Below are 15000 nucleotides of genomic sequence, written 5' to 3'. Positions count from 1 at the left end.
GTCTTACGTAATGTTTGACTCCAAAAACGTTGAACGTGCCTTCATCCCTGCGCAACTACATCCAGCACAGGCTTCTCATTCGTGGTGTATTTGTAATCAGGCAGAGTGAGGAAGCATTTGCAGTAACAAGTAAAACTGAAACCAATGCGTAAAGGTAGTGGAAACGGGAGAGTCCAAAAAGCGAAGTACGGAATAAATATTTGTTGTAAACTAAAACAGAAGTTCTACAGCATGTGCGTCACGCGTAAACTGATAGTTATTGTGTTTTCAGTCGGGAACAACTCATTTAAAGAAATACAGTAGTAAGAAATCCCATACTGACACCACCTTCAGGAATGTAGGTTGTAATAAAAAAACAACGAAGTTTGTTGCAATGTGTGCTGAAGAGGTGACACCTTTTAGAGGTGAGAGGTGTTTCTGATGACAGTGTCAAAAAAAAAAGGCTAAGAATTAATTCATCTAGGTGCAAATAATCGAGAAGTCAGCGTTTCAGATGTTATCTCAAATATTTCTACTGTAATTAGGCATGTCAAAGAAGAGGCTTCTTGCAGTCCGAAACCGTTAAGACCTTCTGTTACTAGGTAAGTTATTAATAAAAAATTATCTAAGACAATTGACATACGTGGACTGATTCGTATGAAAGGTGCATTATTTGACACAGCACATTACATAAACACAGACTGTTGTCTTGTGGATAACGTTCTATTTCAGGGTGTACACACGGACAAGGAAAAAAAATTCCCAGTTTCTTCCCGGATCTCTCGGTTAAAATTAATTTTCTCCCGGGTGAAAATACACTTTCTGTGTTAAGTGACAGTATACTTTCCCTCGGAACTGTAAAACGTATCCTTTCAATAGATATGGTTTTATACAGCAGCGTAGAATTTCCCTGCACTTTAGAAAGCGAAACCCGGAGTGAAAAAACGCGTTTTGGAAAGATTTGTGATGTGCAGCAACATGTACGCTGCGTATTTTCGTATCACGAAAGTATAAATTTGAATTCCTACAACAGGAAAATTTAATGGTTTAAATTAATACACATAGTGTTGCAACAAGAAAAGCAAAGCTTTAGCATATTTTTTGTATCGAATATTAATAAGCGACAAGATAAACTAAACTTTCACATGTAATGTTGATTTGTTTAGCGCATGTTACACTTTGATACATCACACAAATAGGCCAGTAAATTTTTTAATACCGACATAAATCTCTGATCTTCTGGGCTAGAAATTCTTCTAAATGGCTCGTCATCAAAGAGTTGACTTTTAAAAGAGAGCAAACGTTCTGTTATATAGGAAATTCATAGTACATTTGCGCACATAGTTCATCTTCCGTAAAAGAAAATTTACTTTAAAAACAACGCTTTTCGAATAACTGTTCGCAATATTTTCCCGCAACTTGGTAGAAATATTCATTTCAGCAGTTGCCAGGCAGCGCCTCTATAGTGACGTAGGAAGCCCTTAAGTTCGTACGTGTGAAACATTAAAAGATCTTACTTTCTGTCATAAGAAACAAGACGTGAGAGGATACTCCAAGAGCGTCGGAATTTCGTGAACCGTACTAAAATTCATAGTTCGCCTTACAGTGCACATTCGTATGTCCACATTCCCAATGACTTAGGCCTCGACCTGATATGAAGCTTCTCAGTGTGGTTTTCGGGACGTAAATTTGCTTAGAGTACCAGTACTGTATTATCTCATGCTTGGTTCTTTGTTATGGTATAATGAAATAAGCGCTAGAAGATGAAGACGTGCACGTAAAACGCAGCGAACAGTTGAAACTAGCCAATAGTGTGGAGTTAAACACTTCGTTTCAATGAATTCAATGCCTCAGCAGGAAACCCTAATAAAAGCCAAAGTTCTTTAGCAAACCGACAAAAATAACTATTGTTCTGCAAGGCGATTAATGCTTGACTGTCAGAAAGGTGGAAATAGTCTGAAACTAGTAACATATTTTAGCCTTCCGTAATTACGCGAATATATTTTAATTCACTTAATAGCTCCCAGCCACAGGAATCCGTCTTGTTTTCAATTGACATGAGAGCAGTAAACGAAGGGCAAACAGAAAAATAACTAAATGTAAACATGAGTCACATGGAGACTACCCCCGTCCCCCTATAACTCAGACTGCTCTGCGCATCAGAACACCAAAAATTAAAAAAGGGAATTTTCAAAAATAAGTTCATTTTGTAGCGCACAACTTCCTGAAGAGTCTGAAACATAAAGCATATAACTTCCAGGAAATGTAAGATACGTTATTTGGTATTAAGTGTGCAGTGCAGTGCCACGCCTCTTCAAACAACATTCTTATAGCGCACGTCACTGTATTTCGCTCTGTGGAACTCAAAAGTATATAATTTGTAATCGATGCCATCAAACTATTTCAGGACAGTGGAAATAGAAATGTCCTGTACTGCCTATCCTGCTCCCAGTCAGCCGGTTTGACATTCTGCACAGCCCCTCGCAATTAATACTGGATAGGATTATTTGTAACCAGGAGAAAAAGTTCACAAAATCTGGACTCTTCGTTGCCTTTTAGCTAATAACTTGCTGTTCTGTGTAACATAAAATTAAATATAGGATACCTAAAACCAGTAAAGACAAGAGACAGGCAAGACAGTACACATTTCTTCAATTCCTATGTCCTAGCGATTTTTCTCTCTAATCTTGGTATAACTTTACATCGCGTTCTTTCATTTCTGCGAAAGAACTATTACCTTATCACAGTTCGTTAAACTTTCTACTACATGAAAAATGTAAATGTCGTTGTCTAATACTGAAAAAGCATTTAATACAATTAGTACCCAAGACTGGTGTGGTTTCTCGATCTGATTACGTCTATTTTGTCACTGTGTTCCGGATGAAACAAAATAGGCCTTCCTAATATTGCAGCAGTTGTAACACACACCAAATAAGCGACACTGTTTTGGCAATAACGACATTTTTATAATACGACAATAAATTCACGAAGTACCAATACGAAATAGTTTGACATTTCATTCATGCGCTCCAGTTTCTCATGTACGAGACCGAGAAGTAGTAGAATGAAATTTTTGTGTAAATTTGGAATCGTTATATTCTTCCATTATTTGTGTGATGTCCCCGTTACTTCTCCTTCCTCGTTATAAAAAACAGGCTTGTTGTTGTTGTGGTGGTGGTCTTCAGTCCTGAGACTGGTTTGATGCAGCTCTCCATGCTACTCTATCCTGCGCATGCTTCTTCATCTCCCAGTACCTACTGCAACCTACATCCTTCTGAATCTGCTTAGTGTATTCATCCCTTGGTCTCCCTCTACGATTCTTACCCTCCACGCTGCCCTCCAATACTAAATTGGTGATCCCTCGATGTCTCAGAACATGTCCTACCAACCGATCCCTTCTTCTAGTCAAGTTGTGCCACAAGCTCCTCTTCTCCCCAATTCTATTCAATACCGCCTCATTAGTTATGTGATCAACCCATCTAATCCAAAGCATTCTTCTGTAGCACCACATTTCGAAAGCTTCTATTCCCTTCTTGTCTAACCTATTTATCGTCCACGTTTCACTTCCATACATGGCTACACTCCATACAAATACTTTGAGAAACGACATCCTGAAACTTAAATCAATACTCGATGGTAACAAATTTCTCTTCTTAAGAAACGCTTTCCTAGGCATTGCCAGTCTACATTTTATATCCTCTCTACTTCGACCATCATCAGTTATTATGCTCCCCAAATAGCAAAACTCCTTTACTACTTTAAGTGTGTCATTTCCTAATCTAATTCCTTCAGCATCACCCGACTTAATTCGACTACATTCCATTATCCTCGTTTTGCTTTTGTTGATGTTCATCTTATACCCTCCTTTCAAGATACTGTCCGTTCCGTTCAACTTCTCTTCCAAGTCCTTTGCTGTCTCTGACAGAATTACAATGTAATCGGCGAACCTCAAAATTTTTATTTCTTCTCCATGGATTTTAATACCTACTCCGAACTTTTCTTTTGTTTGCTGTATTGCTTGCTCAATATACAGATTGAATAACATCAGGGATAGGCTACAACCCTGTCTCACTCCCTTACCAACCACTGCTTCCCTTTCATACCCCTCGACTCTTATAACTGCCATCCTGTTTCTGTACAAATTGTAAATAGCCTTTCGCTCCCTGTATTTTACCCCTGCCACCTTCAGAATTCGAAAGAGAGTATTCCAATCAACATTGTCAAAAGCTTCCTCTAAGTATACAAATGCTAGAAACGTAGGTTTGCCTTTCCTTAATCTTTCTTCTAAGATAAGCCGTAGGGTCAGTATTGCCTCACGTGTTCCAATATTTCTACGGAATCCAAACTGATCTTCCCCGAGGTCGGCTTCAATCAGTTTTTCCATTCGCGTTTTTCCATTGGCGTTAGTATTTAGCGGCTGTGACTTATTAAACTGATAGTTCGGTAATTTTCACATCTGTCAACACCTGCTTTCTATGGGATTGGGATTATTACATTCTTCTTGAGGTCTGAGGGTATTCGCCTGTCTCATACATGTTGCTCACCAGATGGTAGAGTTTTGTCAGTACTGGCTCCCCCAAGGCCGTCAGTAGTTCTAATGGAATGTTGTCTACTCCCGGGGCCTTGTTTCGACTTAGGTCTTCCAGTGCTCTGTCAAACTCTTCACGCAGTATCGTATCTCCCATTTCATCTTCATCTACATCCTCTTCCATTTCCATAATACTGTCCTCGTGTACATCGCCCTTGTATAGACCCTCTATATACTCCTTCCACATTTCTGCTTTCCCTTCTTTGCTTGGAACTGGGTTTCCATCTGAACTCTTGATATTCATACAAGTGGTTCTCTTTTCTCCAAACGTCTCTTTAATTTTCCTGTAGGCAGTGTCTATCTTACCACTAGTGAGATAAGTCTCTACGTCCTTACATTAGTCCTCTAGCCATCCCTGCTTAGCCACTTTGCACTTCCTGTCCATCTCGTTTGTATTCCTTTTTGCCTGCTTCATTTACTACGTTTTTATATTTTCTACTTTCATCAATTAAATTCAATATTTCTTCTGTTACCCAAGGATTTCTACTAGCCCTCGTCTTTTTACCTACTTAATCCTCTGCTGCCATCCCTATTTCACCCTCAAAGCTACCCATTCTTCTACTGTATTGCTTTCCCCCATTCCTGTCAATTGTTCCCTTAAGCTCTCCCTGAAACTCTGTACAACCTCTGGTTCTTTCAGTTTATTCTGATCCCATCTCCTTAAATTCCCACCTTTTTGCAGTTTCTTCAGTTTTAATCTAGAGTTCATAACCAATAGATTGTGGTCAGTCCACATCTGCCCCTGGAAATGTCTTAAAATTTAAAATCTGGTTCCTAAATCTCTGTCTTACAAGCTGACCGGAGTAAATACTATGAAAGACGCACAGGAGAGGATGACTGATACAAAATTTCGCCGGACATGTTGCATAATTTTGTCTCTGACCGGGGTTCCAATAAAATTACATTTTCGGAAAATCGCGAAAGCCTTCTCTGTGGTAATAATTGTATAACAGCACTTGGGACATTTGAAGAAAAGTGGCTTCTGCTCATGCTTCGAGTCGAAGTTCTGCACATGCTGGAACAGTTCGTGCACTATGCTAGAGTCCGTACATAAACTGTGCAACGAATTTGTTGCTTCAGTGAAGAAGGATAATACCAGTTACAAATTACAGAGGTATTAGAATGAAGTTGCAGGAAGAACAGTAGATTTCCTGAAGGGGGTACATATGAATTAGAAGGGAAAAAAGAACCTACAATCCAGTTAATTCCTCTTTGGTTTTACAAACTGCAGAAAATATGCAGCATCAAAGAAATGACTGTGAGGTAGCTCAATTACTGCAGTTACATGTTATGTTTCATCACGATACGAGGGAAAAATACTCGCAATTAACTATTGTAGCTGATGTATTTTGGCAGATATGTATGTCTTAACATGAGGAACAAGGGATTAAAAATACCGTCCTGACTTTTCACTTCCAACCATGAAATTGCTAGGTTCGTTTTGTGGTCCTTCCGTTACTTCAATATGTTTAACACAAATGAAAATGTATGAGGAATGTGTGGAAGCAGTTCAGGTGCAACATGAAACAATTAACGTAGTCGTTTTTGTGTAGTTAGTGTACTGTGTCTCATAGCAAAACGAAGTACTGGGCGCAAATTAAAGTGCAGGTAGTCACAGAGATCCAGTGTGGGCTGTAATTATCGTATGGCACCGAAACTTGAAACATATTCTAATGAGATAATACGGAACCGAATAACGCTGGAAAAAATCAGTACTAGGTTTGGCCACCAGGTGAAAATCTGTGTCTGTGAATGTAAGAAAGACGTATAGAATTGTTTCTGTACGAAACGGATTAGAAATTGGACATGGGCATACATGTCAGACAAGTGGAGAGGCACAATCTTCATTTTATTACTAACCGCCACCTACACAATGTGTTCAATATGAGCGCCATTGACTAATGTCGCGGCAGCATGCTTCGCAATTTCCGTATCATCACTAAATTGCCCCTCCACTATTTTGCAAGGACTAAATACTTGATTCCAAATGTAGGTAAATATATTCGTTGTTAGTTCTCAAACATTTACACCGAAATGTACCAGACAGAGATCTACATATTTCTAGCACTTCGCTCATAGTGCGTAATTTACGATTTTCCCGTATATAGATGGAGGTCATAGAGCATTCCCACATTCTTAGGATAAAGTTAGAGACTCAAAGATCTCCTCACATTGTCTTTAACCGACCCTCCCTGCAGCACTGTCACTGATTTCACATGCAGCTGAACAGAAGTAGACCACTATATTCCGCGTGCTGTGAAGGAATAGAGCGGCCCGGGCCCATAACTATTGTTCCGCACCAATCTCGCTTACGGTACTGACAAAAGTGCACGAGATTCTTCCAGATGCACCCATGTCGAGGACGTTAGCACCACTTATTGGTGTATAGTAGTAGATCTGAAAGCGTTGTGATGTAATAGAGAAGACGGACATAAAACTTGTGATTTTTACGCACAATGAAACTCTAGACGTACAGAATTTGAATCATTTTATCTAAATCAACGGCGCTATCAAATGTAGTTCGTTCTAGTGTCTAGCGTCAGTACCAAGAAGGTATTTGTTGTGTTGGCAGAAGAGCCAACACCGTGTTACTACAGGAGACCGAAATGCATGCGTTTTAGCTCACGCAGGATGGCGTGAGGAGAGAACTATACTGACGCGAGGCCTAGAACATGACAAGGAATTACAATTCAGAAAGCGGACATAACTAGTTTGACACTTAACTTTAATCGATTAATGAAGAACGTCGCTCTTGATGGTACATGATTCACAATATTGTCTGTTCAGAATTCATTCTAATTACTGAATATGGCGCCTTCCTAGGTCGTAGCAAATGACGTAGTTGAAGACTATGCTAAACTGTCGTCTCTGTAAATGAGAGCGTATATAGACAGTGAACCATCGCTAGCAAAGTCGGCTGTACAACTGGAGCGAGTGCTAGGGAGTCTCTCTAGACGAGACCTGACGTCTGGCGGCGCTCGGTCTGCAATCACTGATAGTGGCGACACGCGGGTCCGACGTATACTAACGGACCGCGGCCGATTTAAAGGCTACCACCTAGCAAGTGTGGTGTCTGGCGGTGACACCACATTCCTCCCCCGCAAATCGGCGGACGGTTGTGGTATAAGGCCTCCGCCCGCCGTGGGGCGGACCCCATGTTGACGTATGCGGTGAGGTGGGGATCCCAACAACAGGTGGGGCTGTGCCACCCGCACCCTGCCATTCAGACCGCGGGGAGCTAGGGAACGCCTGAAAACCTACTCCAGGGTGCACGCCCACATGCGGTGTATGCGCCCGTAGAGAGACAGGAGGGGCCGAATGGTCGAGCTCCATCGGGCCAGGGCACCCGTCGGGTGAAGACGACATATGGTCCGGAGTGGGCAAGAGTTCCATATCGAAGGACAACTGGTCCCGGGTAGCGATCGGCGGCGCCTGACCCAGGAAGGCGCCAGACTGCTGCAGCGTCGCGTCCACTGCGGCGGCGGCGGCGGCGGCGGCGGCGGCGCCATGGGGCAAAATGGAAGGCAGCGTCGGTAACACCTGGGGCTGAGGCGAGCCAGTAGATGGGTCCCCGTGGCGCTGACCGGACGGCACCGTCGCTGAAAGCAGACGGCGAGCGGCAGATCCCGTGCGACGACAGAGGCGCAGCTGATTGAGATGCCGGCTCACCTCACCAGAGGCCCCCAAAACCAGATACATAGCGCGTTCGAGGCAGCGAATAATGCGCCCTTCGAGCCAACGCCGTGAAGCTCGATAGTGGCGGTAGCAGACAACGTCGCTTGGGCCAAAGCAGGTGTCTGCCGCTGCACAGGAACCAGATGCGGCGGATGTAGCAAGGACATAGAGGTCCGATGATGGCGACCGTGGAGCAACTCAGCCGGCGAGCGACCATCTCAGGGCTGAGAGCGATACGAGGACAAGAAGAGCAATAACGCCTCCTCCCGAGAATGCGACTCTTTCAACTTCAACATCGGTGACTTGACCAATCGTTCAGCTGCACCGTTGGACTGTGGCGAAAACGGCACGGACGTCAGATGTTGAATACCATTGGCCTTGCAGAATGACTGAAATTCTGTGGACATGAATTGTGGGCCATTGGCGGAAACAATTGTCTGTGGAAGACCTTCAATGCAAAAGATAGCAGATAACGCTTGGATGGTGGCAGTGATGTCATGGAAGACATCTAGACAACAAAAGGAAAATTACTGAATGAATCTATCACAACCAACCATCGAGCATTCCAGAATGGACCAGCAAAATCGACGTGTAAGCGTTGCCAAGGGAAAGTGGCTTTTGGCCATGCAAAGTATTTCCGCGGTGGTGCTGATTATTGTTCGGCACACACTACGCAACAAGAGCACATATTCGTAATCGCGGCATCGATTCCGAACCAAGTACAGTGCTGACGAGCAAGTGGTTTCGTTCTCACTGTACCCCAATGCCCTTGGTGGAGAAGCTTTAAGACAGAGGACTGTAACGAACGTGGTACCACGACCCTGGACTGATCATTATCAGAACGCAACAGCAAAACATCAAGGCGAACAAAGTCTCTCCTTGTGAGCAAAAAATCGGCGAACCAACGAATCCCCGATCCGTGACTTTGACAAGGGCCATTGCGTAACAACAAAACGCAGAACGGTACGAAGGACAGGGTCGGCAGTTGTGGTTGTAGCTACGCGACGAAAATCAATCGGAAACGATTCGACCACGTCATCGGTTTCCGAATCAATGAACGTGCAAGCAAGTTCGGAGGAATCGAATGCCCTATCCTCAGCAGCAGGCAAACGGGACAACGCATCGGCGTTTCCGTGCTTAGCAGTGGACCGATAGAAGATATCGTAGCGGTACTGCGAGAGGAAAATAGACCAGCGAATTAATTTCTGCGCTTTACGTGGAGATACAGCCTTGTTCGGATGAAAACTTGGTTTGTGGTCTGTGATTATGGTAAAGTGACGACCATACAAGTAGTCATGAAACTTTGTAACACCAAATACGAGAGCCAATGCTTCTTTCTCGATCTGTGAATAATTTCTCTGCGCAGACGATAACAATTTGCACGCAAAGGCAATAGGGCGATCGTGCGATCCATCATTGTGCGGAAGCACAGCACCGATCCCGAAATCCGATGCATCCACCATCAACAAAACGGGTTTCCGGGGATCGAATGGCGTATGGCAAGTATTTGGAAGGCAATGCTGATTTCAACCGGCGAAAGGCGCGTTCGCATTCTGTCGTCCAGACGAATGGAACACCTTTACGGCGTAAGCGATGAAGAGGAGCTGAAATGGAAGAGGCATGCGGCACTTATGTGTGATAATACTTGATTTTTTTCCCAGCACACTCTCTATAGCTGCTTCAACTTCTGCGGCGAAGGAAAGTCTTGTATGGCACGGAGGTGCGTGGGACTAGGATGTATGCCTTGGGCGTTGAGTACATGGCCCATGTATGGCAAGTCATGAGCAAAAAACACACATTCGTCCTTCCGCAAGGGAAGACGATTATGTCACAAGACCTGAAATAATGTTCTGAGAGTGGCTAAATGTTCTTCTTCCATCTTTCCGGAGATCACAATATCGTCCAGATAGTTTGCTGCAGTAGGGACCGAGGCACAAAAAGGTTGTAGATATTGCTGAAACAATGCAGGGCGGATGCACACCCGAATGGCAGTCGTTTGAATTGATACAAACCAAGATGCGTGTTAACCACCAAAACGCGCTGGGATTCATCGTCCACCGGTATTTGCAAGTATGCATCTGCTAGGTCGAACTTCGAAACATATTTGCCCGGGCACAGTTTGTCGAAAAGATCTTCCGGGCGGGGTAAAGGAAAAGCTGCAATCACTAGTTGTGGATTCACTGTTGCCTTGAATACCACACAAAGTCTAAATTTTCCCGAAGGTTTTTGCAAAATTACTGAGGGTGATGCCCAAGAGAAGCCTGCACACGTTCAATTACTCCTTGTGATTCCAAATCGTGTAATATTTTTGCAACCTCATCACGCAATGCGTGGGGAACATTGCGCGCTCTGAAAAATTTCAGTTCCAAATGTGTTTTATATTTCTTAGCGCAACCGATGCCCGGTGCAAAAATGTCTGCAAATTCTTCACATAGACGAGAAACACTGTCTGAACGCACAGTCTAGTTCGCTGATAGGACCTGATTTACTATAGACAAGTTAAACAACTGAAATGAATCGAAACAAAACAAGTTCACTGCAGAAGAAGAAAGAAGGACGTAAAATGACACAAGTTTTGTTTGTCCTTTGTATGTTGCAAGAAGGCTGCACTGTCCTAACACAGGAATTTCTTGACCTGAACAGGTAGTTAACGTAACATGTGCGGCACGCAACGGAGGTGTGCCCAGCAGTTTGTGTCTTGATTGATCAGTGAAACTGCAGCTCCTGTATCGAGCTGGAATGGTATCGCTTTGCCGTTAATGTCCAAGTCTACAAAAAGTTTATTGTCCTGCTGACAAGAGCGACCGTCTCGTGGAACGTGAACTGACACTGGTACAATGTCACTTGCGACTTGAAGGCAGTTCCGGCGATGTCGACGCACACTATTTGTGGGACGAACAGTCACTGTTAGAGAGAGTGGCACTGGGCGGCGTGGCATGAACTATATGAATTTCCATGGGAGAAGTGTCGCGGGCCTGATTAACCCTGGTTCGATTTCGGCGCGAAGCAAAGGGCCTAGAATGGTTGTGAGTGTCCGATCTGAGATTTTTCTGGCAAACACTCTGAACATGGCCTTTCTTATTACAGTAAAAGCAAATAGCTTGTCGTATCGAGGTAGTCCCAGCGGACTGAATTTCTTCAAGGTATTGTTTGTTTTATTGTAAATAATTTCAGTGTTGTACGTTAGCAAGAGCATTTGAAATTTCTTTAATGTTTGAATATTATTACTATCACTAACGCCTGTAGCTCGGAGGATGCTGTGCGCTTCATGACGTGTTTCTGACCTGAGAGATAGCTTTGTGGGGGCGTTGCAGAGTAGAGTGAGTGTGTTTACACTTCGTGGCATGCGGTCGCATCTGTAGTGGTTCTAAAGTACTGACAAACTTGTCTGTGCACTGTATTATGTTACTAAATTTAGTACTTTTCAACGGTGTCTCGTGCTGTTTCTCGAGAAATGAAGGATGAATAAACTTTCGGAAACATCCGCTTCGCTGTGTTTAGTTTCGTTGAGTGTTGAATTTTTGTTTTTTCCTGATTTTGCTATTAGTAGTGGTTTAGTATTAATAAGTTTTCTTTCTTAGCAGAGTGCAAAATTCGAGGTAACTAGTATTAGTTTTAAAATCCTTCTACTGCAGTAACTGAACTTAGGTAACATAGTAAAATTTTTACAGATACTGAAAAAAACTAAACGCCTAGGAGTTAAAAGAGTGGACTTTATCGTAGGTTTGAAAGTAGTGGGTTCCGGTAACAGAGTTGATTAAAATATTTTACTTGGGGGGGGGGGGAGGGAGGGAGGGGGAAACAGCGGGCATTCTAGCGATATGCTCTCCCGGAAACGTAGACTTTGTAGCAGAAATAAATTAATGGTGAAGCAGTAGAGTAAGGTAGGTACTCTTGAGGTGCAGTTACAAAACGCAAAGGAGGAACTAGGTAGGATTAGGGAGGAGAATGGTGTTTGGGTATGGGAGCTGGCAGTTGATAAGAAGGCCGCTAGGAGGAGGAGATATTCAGACAGTTGTATTTCGCCTATCGCCAATAGATTTTATGAACCGTCGGAGTTTAATGGGAAGGAGCCTCTTGTAGCTGTATGTGTAGGAAATGCGCAGCACACTCAGCAGCTAAGGTCGCTAACACAGCTGCATTTTCAAATAGGAGGTTCTGCTACTAAAAAGCTCTCATGGCAGATGTATAGACCAGCAGGAAATGTTGGGGAGTGAGTACCAGGTCACCAGCATTGCGAAACCTAGTGCAGGATTGTCTCAACTGACAGTTAACTTAGGGAAATTATGAAGAATTTTGTGAAACATGAGAAGTTGGTGAATCGTGTGAGGGGGTTGGGGATAGTCTTGATATGGAGGGGGAGTATGATTCAGGTGCTGACCTGGAAAAGAATGTCGTTGTTAGGCGTGTCAACATGGGGCTCGAGAAGGCACTGATGGTGGAGAGCACAGTTCAGATTGTACAGGTGCCTGTAGACCCTATCGATAGATTGGGTTTCACTAGGCGTGTTCTGCAACTTAGTAGATATGGGAAGGGGAGGTTGGCAAAGCTTATAGGTGGCAGTGTAGTGTGTGGTAGTGGGATTGCTCTTGAGAAAACTACTGCAGTAGTTGGCGTTAGAGCTGCACCTGTTTTAGACTGAAGTTAAATGAGGTATCCTCTGCTTAAAGGAAGACTCTCTGACAAAGAAAGTACCCTCGAAGGAGGCCAGTCATCTAAGTAGTGAACGAATTAACATAGTTTATGAAAATATAAGAGGTATTAGAGATATAGTGAACTGCTTATACATGTGGACTCTGAAATATTGGTACATCGGAGCACCACTTAAATAGTGTGACAATTCAGAGGCTTCCTTTACCAGGATACAGATTAACTGGCTGTTTTTCAAGGATTTCTTTGTGGAGTGGGGCCGTGATCATGTATTCGATTTGAGTCCATAGATGTATCAAAACACTACACTGAAAGGGTATTTGAATGTTGTGCTGGAGTAATTGAATTTAGTGAAACAAAGATTTTAACTATAGTTATTTATAGGCCCCATTAACTCTGACTTCACAATATTTCTGCTCAATCTAGAGAGTTTTCATGGTCCACTTTATAGAAAGTATCCTCCATGAAATTAGTTCATGTGGTGACTTCGATATGAGTTTTGCGTGTTACTGTGCAAGAAAAAGGTTATTGCGAATCTCCTACATTCGTATGATCTGATGAACCTGCATTTCTTCCAACCAGGGTGCAGGTGAACAGTAGCACAATCATAGTGAAATACACCGAAGCCGGATACCAGTGTAGGAAAGGAGGACAATTTATTTATTTGATTGATCACACGTGCACTCCCACAAAATAAATCCCTGCATCCATTTTTGTGAGATCTGTGAAATGAATGATAGTATGGTCGTCTGCTAACTGCAGATTTTGAATGTGCAATATATGATCATCTTTGAGACGGTCCTTTGGTCACCTTTGGTCGAACCAAAGAGATGAAATTTACCTGAGCTTTGAGCGCCTGAAATGTGGCTGGCCAATACGGTAGCATGGTGCTCCCCTACCTGGACGAAGGTGCGAGCTGACCTGAAGAATGGCCATGTTTCAGGACTCGGGCGCTGGATCTTGTGTTGGTAAGACCTGTCTTAGGTGTGCTCTGTAAAGACAAAAGAGTGGAGAGAATGGTATGGATGTGAAATATAATAATTTCTCTATTTCAGGAACTTTTGGGGGGAGAATTAAATGAGAGGCAGGTAATATTAAGGGGATCGTAGTAATCTTCGGAAGTGACCAACAGTCACAATGAAACCACGTGTAGCAATAAGTTGAAATACTTGCGAGTGCTAGTACTAAGTTGAAATATTTCAGAGTGTTAAAGTTAAGCTGAATTACTGGCATGTGCACTATAAGTTGGAAATATTTAAGAAATGGCGTATGGAGGACTTGAAATTAGAGACGAGTACTTCCACGTGGTGAGTACTGAATGAGTCTCAATCTGTGTATGAGACAAAGGATAAAGAGAAGTCCTCGTCCGTGGTATCAGTTGAGGACTCGCGTGTGTGACGCACATGTTCTTAATATTACTTTGCGTGATACGTTTCCGTGTGACGCTTGATTCAAACTCTAATACTCTGAGAGAGAAGCAAGGTGAGTCAGCCGTCTATCCAGCAACGCCACTTGGCTTGCACTGCACAGGGAGACGTGCATATATCCTCCAAGAGTTCGTAGTAGGAAAGAAAAGATACGAAGTGGGGCAGTGTCGTGTGAAACTGGGATGAATACTAATTGAAGTGGGAAAGCTGAAAGTGAAGTGATCCTAACATTGTGACTATTCTTTGTGATGTATTGCATGTTGCCAGTGTGATGTACTTCATGTAATTTATGTATGTGTGGTTTGCATGGGAGTGTAGCAAGATAGGTTCAGAGGCAGTGGGTTATGCATGTTCCTTTTTGTACCGCTCGGTCTGGAGTAAATTTTCGTTATGATGGGTGTGAGAGTCGAAATGTGAGATATAACAAAAGATGCACCATCCTATCCAGAAAGTGCACTGTAGTGTTAGATAATTACGAGAACATAAGATAGAGAATCACCAATGTAAAACCATGAGCACTGGGCGGAGTTTCTCATGTGTAATTGATGTATAAAATGTAATGGTGTGTTTAGGTTATCTCTGAATCATAATAGAATTTATCGGAATAAAAAAGATAGCGAAAAGAAAAAGAATGGTGGCCTTGTTCTTCGAACAGTGTGTAGTCATGACATCCAGAATTTA

This window comes from Schistocerca serialis, chromosome 5 (assembly GCF_023864345.2).
Source record: "Schistocerca serialis cubense isolate TAMUIC-IGC-003099 chromosome 5, iqSchSeri2.2, whole genome shotgun sequence".
NCBI lineage: Eukaryota > Metazoa > Arthropoda > Insecta > Orthoptera > Acrididae > Schistocerca > Schistocerca serialis.
Note: the sequence above shows the minus strand (reverse complement) of the source record.